The sequence below is a fragment of the Bufo bufo genome, chromosome 4 (assembly GCF_905171765.1).
Source record: "Bufo bufo chromosome 4, aBufBuf1.1, whole genome shotgun sequence".
NCBI lineage: Eukaryota > Metazoa > Chordata > Amphibia > Anura > Bufonidae > Bufo > Bufo bufo.
Genome location: NC_053392.1, coordinates 613,972,107 through 613,987,222, shown reverse-complemented (window position 1 = coordinate 613,987,222; position 15,116 = coordinate 613,972,107). Strand labels below are relative to the sequence as shown.

Sequence of the window (15,116 nt, the reverse complement as noted above, 5' to 3'; positions counted from 1 at the left end):
AGGGAATGAGGTGGAGGCTCGGTGATGGGGCTCTGGGTCCTGCTCCATCCTTCTGACACACGGGGTGTCACACACTCACCAGACGACTTCTTCACTACCTTGTAATCCTGTGTATGGGGAGACGCCGATCACTACAGAGATTCTAAGAATCCTTCACCTTTCCAGTCATTTCCCCTTGTATATTACTAGAGATAAGAGTGACATCATGTGAGACTCTCACCTCTCCAGTTATCAGGGAGATGATCTCCAGGGTGAGGTCTAATATCCTTGCAGCCATGTGGTTTCTGTCCTTCTCCATCCTTGGTGGGTCATTGATGGAAATGACCATCGTCTTTAAAAATTCGGGAATCCTGTACCTAAGAAAATGGTGGAAATCAAGGAGAATTGAGAGTGCATTACATTTGGAAAAACGTGTCATTTAAAGTGTTTTACAAATTAAGAATTATAAAGGCATTACCAATAGTGTACTTAGCTATCTAACTCTTTTTTACATAGACTGGTAATAACCATATCACTCAGCCGCCTGTGCTATGTAGTAAATACAGTGTTACACAGGACACGCATCGGAAGTGTACCACATACAGCAGCCAGATCTAATCTTTATTTTGAGTATAAATATCTTTATAAATGGGTAGCGTGGAGCGAATCTCAGTGAAAATTCGATTCCTCATGCTTTGTGGTAACAAATCAATTTTCCCTGAAGTGGGGTAAAAAAAAGTCATACTTACCTCATCCGTTTGAATGCGAAGAGCCTGCCGCCATCTTGATTGAAGATCCCACGCGATATCTCGTGCGTGGTGACATATTGCGATCAAATGGATAAGGTATGATTTTTTTATTATACAACTTAATAAGAGATGAGCGAATTTCTCAAAAATTCTATTCGGCCGGTTTGCCTAATTTTCCAAAGAGATTCGATTCGATCCGAATTTATTTGCGGCGAATCGCGTTAAAAAAACTACTATTTCCTGACGGTAGAGAGCCTGTATAGTGATGTAGAACACTGTGCCTTGCAGTAACACCCATAGGGAGTCTGCTGTGGTAGGGAAATAATACTGTGAGTCCGTATGACATGCAGATGACAATCACTCCACACTTCTCTTATTTGGGCAGTTACGGGGCCAAAACTGACCAAATAACTCAAGTGTCAACTCAGCCTTACAGGTCGATGTTAGCGCCAGGTATAAAGAACCGTGCAGAGGCCCAAGATCCTACTGTAGCGTGAAAGAGCACACTTATTTTACATCTGAGGGGTACAATGACGGGGAGCGTTGCAATCGCCGTTCCCTGTAATTGCCCCTACTACTTACAAAGAAATGTGCTTTGTGACAGAAGTAATTCGTGGAGAATTTGACTTACATTTGCTCCAAAATGACTGCAAAAATATGCTTATGATTATTTCTGGTCAGGAGTGAACATAGGGAAGACTTTCCTCATATAAAGATCATTGTGCAAAATTTCTGAATCAATATTCAATATTTCTGCCATCGGTCGGACATTGAGTCTAGGGTTGCTTCAAAAAATCTCCTCACTTTTTTGAACATTTTCAGCTCTCTTTGATGTGAATGAGAATCCTAGTGGTTCATCGTGTTCTTCATCCTCTAACCTGAATTATTTTTGTGCTCCTCAAAGAGCAAATGGTAGTTGTAGTTTAGGAGAGTCCATGGCTAAGGTGGACATGTCATATTTAAACTCAAGCGGTGCTGTCTTTTTTCCAGGTCAGTCTTGTTATTTAATGGCCACTCCTCATACCTTTTATTCTCTTTCTCACAAAGTAATCCTATAATCCTCCAAAAATTGTAGGAGCAGCTACTATTCTCCAAAAAAATAGCAGGTTTTGTGGGGTGTTCCTATTATGTAGCGGTCAGTACCTACCAGAAGTTATCCAAGGAAGGAAAACATGTGATCCAGCAAAAGAGACATTGGTGCTGAAGGTTCATTGATGCATGTGGGGGGTGAAGGCAGCTTTTCTGGTCTAAGCTGTTTTCACAATTCATGCGATTCTCTTTTTCTTTGTGTGGTGCCAAATCAATTAGAAGTATAAGTATGAGCGCGCCATACTGCTTTCATAATGAGACCAGACACACAAGTTGGTTTCATGAAAGCATCTTCTCATCCCCCTGAGCAAGAGCAAGAAGAGAGCTTTATTCAAGTTACATTCCCTTAAATAGCAGACATGACATCCCAAAAGGGGTGTTCCTTAAGAAGAGACTATTGGCTCCTTAACCCGATAGGAGTGGTTTCAGCAACTTCAACTCTGAGTTCATAGGTAGAAATGCACACGAGGCTCACGCATCTGGTTTGCGAGAAGGAGAAAAATCCAGAGGTATTGGAACCACCTGTTTCGGCGCTGACAAGCACGATGTTGTAGGCAGAGGACTTGTCTTTTCACACAAGGTTTATTTTGGTCAACGCATATAAAGGGCTTGCAGTCCCCTTCATCAGGACAATATATGAATATTGTCCTGATGAAGGGGGCTGCAAGCCCTTGAAACGCGTTGACCAAAATAAACCTTGTGTGAAAAGACAAGTCCTGCCTAAAACATTGTGCTTGTCAGCGCAGAAACAAGTGGTTCCAACAAGTGGTTTTTCTCCTTCTCATTTCGTCACTGCACAAAATCCAAAGGAAAGGGCATTGGGAACCAGGGCTGCAGTGACGTGAACGTCCCGGATGCTGGTCGAGATCCAAAAATTAACAGCAAGGCGAATTTAGCTGTTGTGACTCTATCACAACACCTTTCGGTAAGCGCAATCTATTACCTAATTTTACCTATTTGTGAAACAATACCACACATGAGGCGCTGCCTCCTCTCTTTATCTTTTTTATTTGCACATCTGGTTTGCGGCCATCTAGACAAAAATGTGTACTACAGTACATATATATATATATAAAGAAATAAAACCTCTCACAAAGCCAATCCCATACAGGAGCACAAATTGTTGAAAAATAATTCAGAATTAGAAAAACATGATGGACTTCACTTTTTTTTGTATTTTACATAATTAAGTATTGATTGGCTTATATCTCCTTTAACCACCTCAGCCCCCAGTGCTTAAACACCCTTAATGACCAGACCACTTTTTACACTTCTGCACTACATTACTTTCACCATTTATTGCTCGGTCATGCAACTTACCACCCAAATGAATTTTACCTCCTTTTCTTCTCACTAATTGAGCTTTCATATGGTGGTATTTCATTTCTGCTGACATTTTTACTTTTTTTTGTTATTAATCAAAATTTAACGATTTTTTTGCAAAAAAATGACATTTTTTACTTTCAGTTGTAAAATTTTGCAAAAAAAACGACATCCATATATAATTTTTTCTCTAAATTTATTGTTCTACATGTCTTTAATAAAAAAAAATGTTTGGGTAAAAAAAAAATGGTTTGGGTAAAAGTTATAGCGTTTACAAACTATGGTACAAAAATGTGAATTTCCGCTTTTTGAAGCAGCTCTGACTTTCTGAGCACCTGTCATGTTTTCTGAGGTTCTATAATGGCCAGACAGTACAAACACCCCACAAATTACCCCATTTCGGAAAGTAGACACCCTAAGGTATTCGCTGATGGGCATAGTGAGTTCATAGAAGTTTTTATTTTTTGTCACAAGTTAGCGGGAAATTATGATTTTTTATTTTTTATTTTTTTTTATTACAAAGTCTCATATTCCACTAACTTGTGACAAAAAATAAAAACTTCCATGAACTCACTATGCCCATCACGAAATACCTTGGGGTGTCTTCTTTCCAAAATGGGGTCACTTGTGGGGTAGTTATACTGCCCTGGCATTTTAGGGGCCCAAATGCGTGCAAAGTAGTTTGAAATCAAAATCTGTAAAAAATGGCCGGTGAAATCCGAAAGGTGCTCTTTGGAATGTGGGCCCCTTTGCCCACCTAGGCTGCAAAAAAGTGTCACACATCTGGTATTGCCGTACTCAGGAGAAGTTGGGCAATGTGTTTTGGGGTGTCATTTTACATATACCCATGCTGGGTGAGATAAATATCTCGGTCAAATGCCAACTTTGTATAAAAAAATGGGAAAAGTTGTCTTTTGCCAAGATATTTCTCTCACCCAGCATGGGTATATGTAAAAAGACACCCCAAAACACATTGCCCAACTTCTCCTGAGTACGGCGATACCAGATGTGTGACACTTTTTTGCAGCCTAGATGCGCAAAGGGGCCCAAATTCCTTTTATGAGGGCATTTTTAGACATTTGGATCCCAGACTTCTTCTCACGCTTTAGGGCCCCTAAAATGCCAGGGCAGTATAAATACCCCACATGTGACCCCATTTTGGAAAGAAGACACCCCAAGGTATTCAATGAGGGGCATGGCGAGTTCATAGAATTTTTATTTTTTTGGCACAAGTTAGCGGAAATTGATTTTTTTTTGTTTTTTCTCACAAAGTCTCCCTTTCCGCTAACTTGGGACAAAAATTTCAATCTTTCATGGACTCAATATGCCCCTCACGGAATACCTTGGGGTGTCTTCTTTCCGAAATGGGGTTACATGTGGGGTATTTATACTGCCCTGGCAATTTAGGGGCCCTAAAGCGTGAGAAGAAGTCTGGAATATAAATGTCTAAAAAAATTTACGCATTTGGATTCCGTGAGGGGTATGGTGAGTTCATGTGAGATTTTATTTTTTTACACTAGTTAGTGGAATATGAGACTTTGTAAGAAAAAAATAATAATTTCCGCTAACTTGGGCCAAAAAAATGTCTGAATGGAGCCTTACAGGGGGGTGATCAATGACAGGGGGGTGATCAATGACAGGGGGGTGATCAGGGAGTCTATATGGGGTCATCACCCCCCTGTCATTGATCACCCCCCTATAAGGCTCCATTCAGATGTCCGTATGTGTTTTGCGGATCCGATCCATGTATCCGTGGATCCGTAAAAAACATACGGACGTTTGAATAGAGCCTTACAGGGGGGTGATCAATGACAGGGGGGGTGATCAGGGAGTCTATATGGGGTGATCACCCCCCTGTCATTGATCACCCCACTGTCATTGATCACCCCCCTATAAGGCTCCATTCAGATGTCCGTATGTGTTTTGGGGATCCGATCCATGTATCCGTGGATCCGTAAAAAACATACGGACGTTTGAATGGAGCCTTACAGGGGTGTGATCAATGACAGGGGGGTGATCAGGGAGTCTATATGGGGTGATCACCCCCCTGTCATTGATCACCCCCCTATAAGACTCCATTCAGATGTCCGTATGTGTTTTGCGGATCCGATCCATGTATCCGTGGATCCGTAAAAAACATACGGACGTTTGAATGGAGCCTTACAGGGGGGTGATCAATGACAGGGGGGTGATCAGGGAGTCTATATGGGGTGATCACCCCCCTGTCATTGATCACCCCCCTATAAGGCTCTATTCAGATGTCCGTATGTGTTTTGCGGATCCGATCCATGTATTCGTGGATCCGTAAAAAACATACGGACGTTTGAATGGAGCCTTCAGACAATATTGGCTGGATCTTCCGAATCAGCTATGTGACAAAGCATCAGCCTTGGCATTCTTGACCCCAGGGCAATAGGTGACGATGAAATTAAATCTGGTAAAAAACGACTATCTGGCCTGCCTTGGGCTCAGTCGTTTAGACCAGCGGTCCCCAACCGCCGGGCCGCGGAGGATTGTTAGCCGGGCCGCGGGGATCAGGGCCGTCTTTAACTCTGTACTAATGAAGCGCTTCCATTATGGAAGCGCTTCATTAGTACAGAAGGACCAGGAAGCGGTGAAGGATCTGTACTCACCACTTCCTGGTCCTCGGCTCGGCTATCGGCCGAGGGGCTAATAGGGGGCTTATGGCTGACATGAGGGGCTAATGGGGGGCTTATGGCTGACATGAGGGGCTAATGGGGGCTTATGGCTGACATGAGGGGCTAATGGGCTTATGGGTGACATTGGGGGGCTTATGGCTGACATTGGGGGGCTTATGGCTGACATTGGGGGGCTTATGGCTGACATTGGGGGGGTTTATGGCTGACATTGGGGGGGGTTTATGGCTTACATTGGGGGGGTTTATGGCTGACATTGGGGGGTTATGGCTGACATTGGGGGGGTTATGGCTGACATTGGGGGGGTTATGGCTGACATTGGGGGGGTTATGGCTGACATTGGGGGGGTTATGGCTGACATTGGGGGCTGATAGATGGCTAAAGGTTTGGGGGTTGATCTGAGCCATTGGGGGTCTGATCTGAGGTCTGATTGCTGGTCTGACCTGAGGTGTAATGAAAAATATTTTTTTCTTATTGTTCTCCTCTAAAACTAGCTGCATCTTATAGGGTGAAAAATACGGACCAGTGCAGCAGAGACCAGTGCAGCAGAGACCATAGTCAGTTTATATAGTCATTATATAGTGTTATATATTTTAATATGCACCTTGTGTTTTGTTATGCGCATGAATCAGTCAGCCCCGCCCACCCCCTAAGCCCCGCCCCAGAACCCCCGCCCCCTTCCCCCCCACCCGGTCCCTGGGAAATTTATCTTGCATGAAACCGGTCCTTGGTGCAAAAAAGGTTGGGGACCACTGGTTTAGACGACTCCCGGTAAGCCAGATTTTTGTGATCAGTAAGCACAGTAATAGGATGAATTGTTCCTTCCAACCAATGACGCCACTCTTCAAAAGCCAACTTGATGGCCAGCAACTCTATTATCCACGTCATAATTTCTTTCTGCGGCCGAAAGTTTCTTAGAGAAGAAAGCACATGGACGCCATTTACTAGGTGAAGGACCCTGCGACAAGACTGCTCCTACCCCTATCTCGGATGCGTCAACCTCCACAATGAATGGCTGTGACACATCCAGTTGCACCAGTATAGGATCAGAAGCAAAACATTCCTTCACCACTGAGAAAGCTTGTAATGCCGCATCAGACCAGGTTGACGCATCCGAACCCTTCCCAGTCATGTCTGTTAAAGGTTTAACAACAGACGAGTAGTTCAAAATGAATTTACGGTAGTAGTTGGTGAACCCCAAAAACGGTAAATTTCACCCGAAAATGTAAATGACAATTTTATTTATTTTTTTACCGGTCTATTAGGTATAGCAGGGGTACATCACAACCAAAAATTGGTGAATTTCACCTGAAAATGTAAATGACAATTTTTTTTTTTGGTTTAACCTGTCTACTAGGTATAGCAGTGGTACTATACACCCAAAAATTGGTGAATTTCACCAGAATATGTAACCTACAAATAATTTTTTTTGTTTAACCTGTCTACTAGGTATAGCAGTGGTACTATACACCAAAAAATTGGTGAATTTCACCCAAAAATGTAAATGACAATTTTTAATTTTCTTTTTTTACCGGTCTACTAGGTATAGCAGTGGTACTATACACCCAAAAATTTGTGAATTTCACCCGGAAATGTAAATGACAAAGTAGTGAAATGACATAAAATAAAAAACGTACAAATAAAAAATAAAAAATTGATTTATGAGGTGGAGTTCCATATGGAGTAAGAGTTTGAGGAGGCGGTGGACGTAGCGCCGGTGGAGCAGGACGAGGTAGCCAACACAGGTTTTTGGTTTTAATTTTATTTTTTTAAATTAGGGTACACTCTAAAAGAGTGTGAAATATCCAAAATACAAGAATGAGCAATTGCGCTGCAGTATAACAATGGCTGGTTAGTGGCGGTATACATGTCTATTCTGCACAAGGTACGGACAAGTCCTGAGGGATCCATGCCTGGTTTCATTTTAATGAACGTGAGCTTGTCCACATTGGCTGTGGACAGGCGGCTGCGCTTCTCTGTGATGACGCCCCCTGCCGTGCTAAACACACATTCAGACAATACACTGGCCGCAGTGCAGGCCAGCACCTCCAAGGCGTAAAGGGCAAGCTCAGGCTCTGTGCCCAATTTGGAGACCCAGAAGTTGAAGGGGGCAGACCTGTCATTCAGTACGTGTAGGCGTGTGCACACATACTGCTCCACCATGTTGGTGAAATGCTGCCTCCTGCTAAGAAGTTCCATATCAGCCGGTGGTGCTGGTTGTTGTGGCGTGCTGACAAAGCTTTTCCACATGTCGGCCATGCTGACCCTGCCTTCTGAGGTGCTGGCGGTGCCCCAGCTGCGTTGGCGACCTCTTCCTCTGCCTTCGCTTTGTGCTTTCACTGTGCCCCCGCTGTCAGGTGGGAATGCCACCAGCAGCGCGTCTACCAGCGTGCGCTTGTACTCGCGCATCTTACGTTCACGCTCCAGTGAGGGAATTAAGGACGGTACGTTGTCCTTGTAACGGGGATCTAGCAGCGTGGCCACCCAGTAATTAGCACAAGTTAGAATGTGGACAACTCGGCGGTCATTGCGGAGACCCTGCAGCATGTAATTGCTTATGTGTGCCAGGCTGCCCAGAGGCAAGGAAAAGCTGTCCTCTGTGTGAGGTGTATCGTCTGTGTCCTCTGTATCCCCCCAGCCACGCACCAGTGATGGCCATGAGCTGGTCTGGGTACCACCCTGCTGTGAACATGGTTCCTCCTCCTCCATCTCCTCCTCCTCATCCTCCAGAACTGTGCCCTGGCTGGACAATTCTGTACCTGGCGTTTGTGGGTGCAGGAACCCACCCTCGGAGCCACTTGTGAATGACTGGCCGGAAACCCTACGAAATGATCCCTCTTCCTCCTCCTCCTGTGCCACATCCTCTTCTATCATCGCCAGGAGGGTTTTTTCAAGGAGGCATAGAAGTGGGATAGTAACACTGAGAACAGCGTTCTCAGCACTGGCCATGTTGGTGGAGTACTCAAAACAGCGCAACAAGGAACACAGGTCTCGCATGGATGCCCAGTCATTGGTGGTGAAGTGGTGCTGTTCCGACGAGCGACTCACCCGTGCGTGCTACAGCTAAAACTCCACTATCGCCTGCTGCTGCTCGCACAGTCTGGCCAGCATGTGCAAGGTGGAGTTCCACCTTGTGGGCACGTCGTATATGAGGCGGGGAGCGGGAAGGCCGAAGTTACGCTGCAGCGCTGACAGGCGAGCAGCAGCAGGGTGAGAACGCCGAAAGCGCGCACAGACGGCCTGCACTTTATGCAGCAGCTCTGATATATCGGGGTAATTTTTAAGGAATCTCTGCACCATTAAATTCAGCACATGCGCCAGGCAAGGGATGTGCGTCAAACCGGCTAGTCCCAGAGCTGCTACGAGATTTCGCCCATTATCGCACACCACCAGGCCGGGCTTGAGGCTGACTGGCACAAACCACTCATCGGTCTGTTGTTCAAGGCCCGTCCATAGCTCCTGCGCGGTGTGGGGTTTGTCCCCCAAACAGATACGTTTTAAAACTGCCTGCTGTCGTTTACCCCTGGCTGTGCTGAAGTTGGTGGTGAAGGTGTTACGCTGACCAGATGAGGAGCCGATAGAGGATGAGGAAGCAGAGTAGGAGGAGGAAGCAACAGGAGGCAAACTATAGTGCCCTGCAATCCTCGGTGGTGGAAGGACATGCACCAAACTGCTATCCGCCTCAGGCCCAGCCGCCACTGCATTTACCCAGTGTGCTGTTATGTAGATATAACGTCCCTGACCGTGCTTACTAGTCCACGTATCCGTAATGAGGTTCACCTTGCCACAGATGGCGTTGCGCAGTGCACACCTGATTTTGTCCCCCACTTGGTTGTGAAGGGATGGCACGCCTGGAAAAGTAGTGGCGGCTGGGCACGACGTACTGTGGGACAGCCACCGCCATAAGGCCTTTAAAACTATCCGTCTCCACCAGACGGAATGACAGCATTTCAAAGGCCAGTAATTTTGAAATGCTGGCATTCAGGGCTAGGGATCGCGGGTGGGTAGGGGGGTACTTCCTCTTGCTCTCCAGCGTTTGGAAGATGGAGAGCTGAACGCTTCCGTGGGACATTGTGGAGATGCTTGGTGACCCAGGTGGTGGTGTTGCTGGAAGATCCTCTGTTTGCGGGGTGGAAGGTGGCACTGTCACTCCAGAGGTGGATGAAGAGGCCGAGGCTGCAGCAGAAGAGGAAGCAGGAGGAGCCAGAGACCTTTCTTGGTTTTTGAGGTGTCTACTCCACTGCAGCTCATGCTTAGCACTTAAATGCCTGGTCATGCAGGTTGTGCTCAGGTTGAGAACGTTTATGCCTCGATTCAGGCTCTGATTACACATAGTGAAAACCACTCGTGTCTTGTCGTCAGCACATTGTCGGAAGAACTGCCACACCAGAAAAACTCCTTGGAGCTGGCTTTGGTGTGCTCGGTCCCTTGCTGCGGTGGGCAGTAGAAGGCGTACTGTCTAGAGGACGGCCGCTCCGCTTTTGCACCCTGCTCCCTCTTCTGCTGTGCTGGTGGCTGTGTGCGACCACCGCCTCTTCCTCCGAACTACATAGGTCACTCGAAATGACCTTGATTCCATGTGGGGTCAAGGACCTCATCGTCCTCCACATCATCTTCCACCCAGTCTTCACCCCTGCCTTCCTTCTCGGTCTGCACACTTTCGAAAGCCCCAGCAGTTGGCACCTGTGTTTCGTCATCATCCGAGACATGCTGCGATGGTCCTCCCATGTACTCATCTTGAAAGATAAGTGGTTGGGCATCAGTGCATTTAATCTCTTCCACTTCTGGGGCAGGGCTAGGTGGATGGCTCTGGAAAACCCTGCTAACAGAATCATCAAAAAGCAGAAGAGACTGCTGCATGACTTGGGGCTCAGACTGCTTGGCTGATTTGCAAGGGGGTGAGGTGAAAGACTGATGGACATCGGCTGCAGGTGCCAACTGTGGTCTTTCAGCAGGAGACTGGGTGGGAGACAATGTGAAGGAACTGGATCCACTGTCAGCAACCCAATCTACTATCGCCTGTACTTGTTCAGGCCTCGCCATTCGTAGAGCCCTAAATGGGTGTTTAATTAATAGTAGAATAGAACAACAGTATGTACAGGGTGTATCTCACACGGCCAGAACCAGACTAGGCCTCAAATAAATTTGTTTGCCCAAAATGGCTGTATTTCAAATACTTGAATTAAACCCCTGTATTTAAAGGGTGTATCTCACACGGCCTAAACCAGACTAGGCCTCAATTAAATTTGTTTGCCCAAAATGGCTGTATTTCAAATACCTGAATCAAACCCCTGTATTTAAAGGGTGTATCTCACACGCCCTGAACCAGACTAGGCCTCAATTAAAGATTTGTGCACCAAATGGCGGTATTTCAAATATCTGAATAGAACCACACTATGTAAAGGCTGTATCTCACAATGACATATGCAGCAAAGGCTGCAAAATAAACATTTTTTTGCCCAAACGGGTGTTAGTTTAATAACTGAATATGACAGCAGTATATAACCCTGGAATTTCAAACGTGCTAATGCTGCAAGGCCTGAAAAATTTTGTATTTTGCCCCAAAAAGGGTGTTTTATTAATAGAAGAATATAAGCCCTGTATATACAGGGTGTATCTCACACGGCCTGACCCACACTAGGCCTCAATTAAAGATTTGTGCACCAAATGGCGGTATTTCAATTAACTGAATATAAGCCAAATATATAAAGGGTGTATCTCACAATGACATCTGCAGCAAAGGCTGCCAACTAAATTTTTTCTTGCCCAAACGGGTGTTTGTTTAATAACTGAATTTGACAGCAGTATATAACCCTGGAATTTCAAACATCTTGATGCTGCAAGGCCTGAAAAATAGTGGAATCTGGCAAAAAAGTGTGTTTTTAAAAACCCAGAAAATGATGGTTGTATTTCTAGCTTAAATTGAACACTGACTAATTCAGATATTGTATATACAGAATAAGAAAGCTGTATATATTAAACTTGAATTTAACACTTGCAGATCTGGAAAATAGTGTTTTTTGGCAAAAAAAAAAGTGTGTTTTTAAAAACCCATAAAATTATGGCTGTATTTCTAGATTAAATTGCACACTGACCAAGACTGCAAATGCACCAGATGTTGTAAATTGCCCAAAAAATTGTGTGTTTTTTTTTTTAAAACAGATTATTTGTGCTGATTTTAAAGCTTGGTTTCTATGTCCCAAAAGCTCAGATGCAGTGTTGGTGCACTGAGCTTTCATAAAATGGCCGCCGCCGCCCACCTAACTGACTTATAAAAGTTATTTGTTTTCGGTAACTGGGCTCAGGGCAGGATAAAAAAAATGGTGCCCTGTCCCCACACAACACAATGTATGTAGATCGCTGAGTTAGATTCACGTTTTGAGCAAAGATTCTCTCCTATCCTCTCCCTACACTAAGCACCGCAGATTGACGTGCAGCGCTACGTGACTCCAGCTTATATAGAGGCTGGGTCACATGCTGCTCTGGCCAATCACAGCCATGCCATTAGTAGGCATGGCTGTGATGGCTTCTAAGGGCACAGAGTTAAACGCTTGTTGATTGGCTGCTCTGCAACCTTTCAAAAAGCGCAGAGAAATCACCGAACCCGAACTTTTACTGAAATGTTCGGGTCCGGGTTCCAAAAATCCTAAAGTTTGGTACGAACCCAAACTTTACAGTTGAGCCCGCACTAAATCCGGACCCATTAATTTCAATGTGTACATGAGCGTTGATTTTCACGCATCACTTGTGCGCTGCGTGAAAATCGCAGCATGTTCAATATTCTACATTTTTCACGCAACGCTGGCCCCGTAGAAGTAAATGGGGCTTCAGTGAAAAACGCATCGCATCCGCAAGCAAGTGCGGATGCGATGCGTTTTTCACTGATGGTTGCTAAGAGATGTTGTTTGTAAACCTTCAGTTTTTTATCACGTGAAAAATGCATCAAAACGCATTGCACCCACGCGATAAAAACCGAGCAACTGATCGCAATTGCAGACAAAACTGACTGAACTTGCAAAATGGTTTCACTGAACGCATCCTGAACGCATCCGGAACCAATCCGTTACGCTGGTGTGATAGAGGCCTTATAGTCTGTCCAGCGCTACTCTTCTGCAGATCTGTTTACTTTACATCTCTAAATGTGTATACACGTAGCGCATCTGTATACTTGTTCATAGTACATCTGTGTATTCGCTGTCTGTATAGCAATAGAACAGTTTATCTATATATATGTATACATCAGTATATCTGTATATATGTATACATCAGCACATCTGTATATCTGTCCATAGTACATCTGTATATTCACTCTCTGTATCGCAATATAGACACCTGTATAGATAACTTATTTGTACATAATCTGTCCATAACTATTCCTACTTTCTACACTATCCTTATCTGTATATAACTTTTTTTATTGCACTGATGCCCTTTGCACTTCTGATTAGATGCTGTAGAGCTGTATTTCATTACCCTGTACTCCACATGTGTAATGACAATAATGTTTAATCAAACCAATAACTGACCTGCAGATCTCACCTCCTGGGGCTGCAGGACCTGCGATGACGTCACACTGGTCACATGACAGGAAGTGCTGCACAGTGAGAAACCTCCACTGCTTTACTCCTCCCCTCATGTGACTGATCACATGACCATGACATCATCACAGATCCTGCAGGCACTATACTATAACTTGCTAGGATAAGTTCGGGTATTGTCTGGATTGCAGTTGCTCCTGGCCGCTCCTCTCTATACAGATCACGGCTGGAATGACGGATGGAGTTCCTTCCAGAAGCTGCTCCTAGAAACATTTTTTTTATAGGCACAAAGTAATAATAATAATAATGCAATTGCGGACAAGAGTAGGCAGTTCTATGCGAGGTGCCGGCCGGGTGTATTGCGGATCCGCAGTACACCACGGACGTGTGAATGAACCCCTTACACAGAATTTTTTTACTTACATTTTTTTTTGTCATTTCTATATTTTCCTCGCCGACTTCCAAGTCCTATAAGTTTTTTACTTTTCCGTTTACCCAGGCTTATGAGGGCTTATTTGCAGAACAAGTTGTATTTTTTAATGCCACTTTTTTTTCTATTACTTCTTTGTGCAGAAAAAAAAATTCTACTTTAAATCCTCTTTCACACAAATTATTTTTCCGTTGTTGTGAACGCACAGCATCCGGACTAAATCCTGACTCACTCCTTTCAATGGGTCTGTGTACATGAGCCTAAACTTTCACTGATCATCTTTGCATCCAGGAAACATCGCGGCTTGTTCTATATGTTCATGTTCCGTTTTTTCATGCAGCCCTGACTCCATAGAAGTGAATGGAGCTTGTGTGAAAAAACTGAAGACATCGGGGTGCAATGCGGTATTTACTGACGTTTGCTCGGAGATTGGTTTTCTTCAATTTTTCTTCATGCGCATAAAAAGACTGATACAATCTGGATTGGAAAATAACGGAAACAATGAAAGCAATTGCAGACAAAGCTGATTGAAAAATTGCGTGCAAAACCACCAGTGTTTTCCCTGAACAGATCCTGACACATTACCGTATGTATCGCTCGCGTGAAAGAGGCCGTACAGTTCAGATGTTTCTCTTTAATTTTATATATAAAATTGAAAAATAACTTTTTAAATATTTATGCTGTTTTTTTATTTTAATTTTTTCATTTTCCTTCTAGCTTAAATAGGGACAGGAGCACAGAGAGGTTACAAATCCCCTCCCGCCACCACCTTCCAGTGTTCTTCCTGTCCCTGCGTGGGATGAGAGCAGAGAGGATCTCTGACTTATTTTAGAGTAGGCTGATTCTGGACCAGGGTTGTCAGCCTCTCCTTCAGGTCTCCTAGTAGCTTAGCCTAATGCCTCTCACAGGGGAGCCCTTAGCCCATTTACCTGAATATGGCAATCGCATGGTTCATGTTTTCCACCAGGGATCACAACGCAGTTCTGGGGAACTAGATCTCCACAGCACCAAGGGGATTCTGGGCTCCATCGTTCTCCTCCCATTCTTTGGGCGCACTGATGGAACCCTCTGCTTGATCATTTGACCAAACTCCAGTAGTTCAGGAGGTGTTATGGCCATTCTTCTCATTTTAGGCTAAAAAGGATGTGACAAATAGGACACATGCATGTATTAAAAGGAAATTAAAGTGTCCCATCTGCTGTAAAAAGCTACAGGATTCCTCTAAAGAAAATGCTTTGTGTGTAATGTATTTCAAAACCACTGAAGGAGAAACAACCTGCTCTCCTCACGGACATAGGACTGATGATAAGAAAAGAGGTCCACGCTTTTGTCTCCGCTTTCATGCCCTTGG

At 44.5% G+C, this 15,116-nt stretch overlaps 1 long non-coding RNA gene across 1 annotated transcript; it reads right to left on the bottom strand.

Annotated features, from left to right (window-relative positions):
* Nucleotides 1–54: 54 nt before the first annotated feature.
* On the bottom strand, nucleotides 55–13,361 carry LOC120999770. Its single transcript, XR_005778633.1, has 3 exons — nucleotides 13,324–13,361; nucleotides 221–356; nucleotides 55–107 (listed from the first exon to the last, which is right to left on the bottom strand). It is a non-coding gene; the product is annotated as an uncharacterized LOC120999770 (long non-coding RNA).
* Between the last annotated feature and the right edge of the window lie 1,755 nt (nucleotides 13,362–15,116).